The sequence below is a fragment of the Canis lupus genome, chromosome 1, assembly GCF_048164855.1.
Source record: "Canis lupus baileyi chromosome 1, mCanLup2.hap1, whole genome shotgun sequence".
Taxonomy (NCBI): domain Eukaryota; kingdom Metazoa; phylum Chordata; class Mammalia; order Carnivora; family Canidae; genus Canis; species Canis lupus.
In genome coordinates, this window is record NC_132838.1 from 56,572,987 (window position 1) to 56,577,029 (window position 4,043).

The following is a 4,043-nucleotide window of genomic DNA, read 5'->3' on the forward strand; positions in this document are numbered from 1 at the left end:
CCCTGTCTCCAGGCAGACGCTGTCACAACTAAATTGTAGGCCCCCCCTCCCCCCTGCTTGCTGTGGGAGGAAGCCCACCCCCATGCTGGAATGTGGTCCAGAATCCATTTAACGGATTTAACAAAAACCCCAGGTATTAGGTTTCAGGCCAAAAGTAGCCCTAGTCATTTCTTCACTGGCAGGTATTTTTTTTTCTTAATTCAGGATTTAAACCCTTCCCAGGGACCACATAGGTCTATAAAAATATGAAAGCACAACTCCCTCCTCCCTCCTTCCCTCCTGTCTCCCTCCTTCGTCTTCCTTCCTTCCTTCCTTCCTTCCTTCCTTCCTTCCTTCCTTCCTTCCTTCCTTCCTTCCTTCCTCCCTCCCTCCCTCCTTCTTTCCTCCTTCCCTTCCTTTTCTTTTTCCTATCCTTTGTTTACACTTGCACAATTGGAGCTTCCCCCTCCCACACAAGAAATATTTGGGACAGACTGCTCTCCATCTGGAGTGCTCCATGTTGCAGGCAATAGTTCCCGCATCCGTGATTCCAGGGCCTGCATATCACCCGCGCAGGGGGAGCCGGAGCGTTGGGATCGGGGACTCGTGGACGTGGAGGCGCACTCGGGGGCTCCGGTTCCAGGACTTGCAGATGCAGAGGCGCACTTGGGGTGCTTGCAGGTGCGGAAGCCCACTGGAGGGGCTCGCAGGCACGAAGGTGCACTCGGGGTAGCACACACTCCGGAGCAGCTGTTTGTAGACACATGGCCATTTTTCTGAGTTTGCAGTGGGGACTTTGGTCAACATTCCAGATAAGCATAAAATGTGTTTTCTCACTCACGTCGTCTGTGTGAGATACTGTCCCAAATGTAAGTGTAGACTAAAAAGTCTCTTCCTTAAAAAAGAAAGATTATCAAAATGTAACTCCATGACTCCAATAATAGGGCCAGAAATAAGACACCTGGGCACCTGACCCAGGGTAGCATCTCCAAAGACTAGGTAAAAGAAGACACCCCTAAAGATTATAAAAATACACATATCCAGATATATATGACCCGTGTGACTGATAGAATGATTGAGTGTGAAGATCTTAACCTAATAGCTTAAAAAGTGACCCGTGTCCATCAGTGAGCAGGAAAGTGAAGACCGGTCTTGGGTTAGATGTGACACCTTCTGTGCTCAGACTGTGACCTGCTTAAGTGACTGTTTCTGGACCCGCCACAGAAACACATCATAACCCACAGTTAGCACTGGAAAGATGCTCCTGATGATGCAGCAAAGCTGCTCAAATGGCAACGATGCCATTTCCCGAGGTGAAGCATTTATTGTTGGGAGTCAACGGTGCAGGCCCCCTGCGTGTCATCGTGGGTACAAGCTGCCCTGGAGTTGGGGCGTGGAGACCTCGCTTACCTCTCACTTCCCACGGCTTGTCAGCAACATAGCCCCGAGCTTTCTAGGAGACCGGACAAAATGCTCTTACATTCTTTTCCTCCTTCCAAATGGATCTCTATGACTGCCATTCACGGGACTGTCCTAATCCTTGCAAAGGCAACCATTATGCTCTCAGTTCTGGGCTCCCACACTTGAAACACCAACCAGGCAACGAGAGGAGGAAGAGCGTTGTCATAAGGCAAGGGCGTCAGGACAAGAAAGGTGCCTGGTGGGAAAACCTCTCTGTGGTCCCAGATGGAGAAGACCGTGCTGGATGACACTCCTGGCTTCCATCGCGAGAGGTTCTGTGCTGTCGATCTTGGCCTCCCGGTGACCCCGGCACGGAGGTCCCCCTGTAGCTGGCTGCCCTGCGTCCCCTCCATGACAGTGTGGCCTACCTGTTCCCACATCAGTGGTTCCAACAGGAGCTCTTTGGTGGCAGCTGCTTCTAGGCCTCAGATCTCGGATTGTGATCATGTTCCATTAAGGTCCCTGCAGAATAAATGGAGTAGGAAGTGCCAGTTTTATTTGCAAATAGGGAAAAAGTGAGTTACAAATGCTTGCACCAGTTCAAGATCCCTGCCATGGAGGCAGCAGCAGAGAGACCCCCATCAGCCTGCTTTCCTGGTCCTGAGCATGCCCATGCCTGCACCTCATACTTACCTGCCTTCCACGCCTGCGTGAAGAGCAAGCATTCACTGGGAAAGCCATGGTTACGGGAAACCTCCCACACACCCCCATTTCTCTAGGGCTCTTTCTGTGGCAAGGAATGGAGACCCACCCCTGGAACCCTGGAGGTGAGAGGGGTTTCAGAACAAACTCAGTTCTCATGTTGTGTGAGCACAAGGAAAAAGCCTCTTGCACGGTGCAGCAGACCTGGGGATGCACTCAGGGGGTAAGGGTCGGTCCCCCACCCTCACGGATGCTTGCTGTTGCTCCCCTGCGCTCCTCTTCCCCAGGCTGCTGACCCCGGCGTGTCCAGCCTGCCCTCTGCTCAGAATCCCTGTTCTGGCTTGGATAAGCACCTGGTCAGCCCCAAGGCCTCCTCAAGCCCTGTGTCTCTGCTAGAACGAGGCTACTGCCCCTGTCATTCGATGGTGCCCCCAGGACAGACGTCTGTCCACCATCCTGACTCATCGTCGCCCAAGCTGTCTGCAGGATTAACTGAGATGTGGACCTACCAAGTCGACTTGAGACCATTATACTTCTCCCCTAACTTGTAGAGAGGTGTCTTCTACTTCCTAAAATAGGCACATTCCTGAAATAAAAATGTGGACATCGTATTTATATTCTCCAAGTCCTGTCCTAAATCTTCTGGAAGTTCAATAATCAAATAACAGAAATTCTTGGCCAATTGTTCAATTCCTTTCCTTAAAATGGAGATCAGTCTATGATCTCTGAAACATAGGGGGAGTGAAATCCATGCTCCAAGTTGGCAAACACAATTTTCTGGTGTCCATTGCGTATTTCCAAAGATAATGTTAGATTTCTAAGTTCAGAGGATGGGGCTAGTGGGATGGTGGTATTCCTGGCCTGCCCTGAGCAGACACGGTGCAGGTGATGGAGATGTGTGCCGGGGCCTCACGGAGAAGAGCCTGGCCCTGCTGGTGTCCAGACCCAACCAGCCCGGGTCAGGGCGGTCCAGCCATCGGGACCGACAGGGATGTTAGGAACATACTGCTCTGTCCCCAATGTGTCCCTGTGATGCTTCATAACTCGCCTGGGAACGGTGTGTGGCTAAAGCTGCCGACCGAGGGCTCCCGCTCACCTCTGCTCTTCCAACCTGCAAACAAGTCTGACATTTTGAGGCTATACCTGGAAATGTGCACTGCTTTGCTGAATACATTGACCTCAATTCGCCACAACCAACGAGTGAGTCAGTTTTCTCATTTGTAAAACAGAGACAATACTGGTAATTATGGTCTCCCAGGTCAATTGTGGGGAGTGAATGGTTTGCTTTCGCATCGAGAGTTACACATTCACGTCCTAGGTAAGGGTTGGTGCTCAGAGCACAGAAGGCTCTCATTCGTTACCGCGTGAGCACTTTCACATTCATCTAGCTAGCTTTTGTGTTGTGTTCTGATTCCATCCATGACAGATAAGGATCTTGACCCCCCCCCCCCATCTTGACCTCGTAGAAGAGTGTCTGTCCTAGATGAGACGGCCGCAGGTGACAAGAGCGGGGCCTTCCGGTGTCCATTGCCTTCCTTAGTGATCACTAGGTCCTCACGGCCAGAGAAGCAGCCCAGAGATCACTGGGCAGCACCCAGGTCATCTCTCAGTAAACTGTCCTTGGATTCTCAACAAGTCTTTAAAACAGGAAGAAATCCGATCTTTTTTCCTTTTAATGAATAAAATGCCGTCGTGCTGGAGTGTCAGAGGTTGGGCTTGGAGGGAGACGAGGGTGTCAGGTGTGTGTGTGTGTGCATGTGTGTGCGCACAGGTGAACATCAAGGTGTTTCAAGACTGCCCAGACTGCACTTGAGAGCTGAGCTCTGAGGATCTCTGCTATGTAGAGTGGGGTCACAGGGCATCCCAAAGGCTTCCCTCATGAACATTCGCCCCTGGCGGCTGCTCTGTGTTCTGGCTAAGGTCCCTGCAACTGTGTAAGCCCAGGAGTGACCCCCATGAAA

General features: G+C 51.4%; 1 long non-coding RNA gene across 1 annotated transcript; it reads right to left on the reverse strand.

Moving 5' to 3' along the window:
* Nucleotides 1–418: 418 nt before the first annotated feature.
* Nucleotides 419–3,445, reverse strand: LOC140617497 (uncharacterized). Its single transcript, XR_012017737.1, has 3 exons — nucleotides 3,179–3,445; nucleotides 2,592–2,668; nucleotides 419–1,902 (listed from the first exon to the last, which is right to left on the reverse strand). It is a non-coding gene; the product is annotated as an uncharacterized lncRNA (long non-coding RNA).
* Nucleotides 3,446–4,043: the final 598 nt, after the last annotated feature.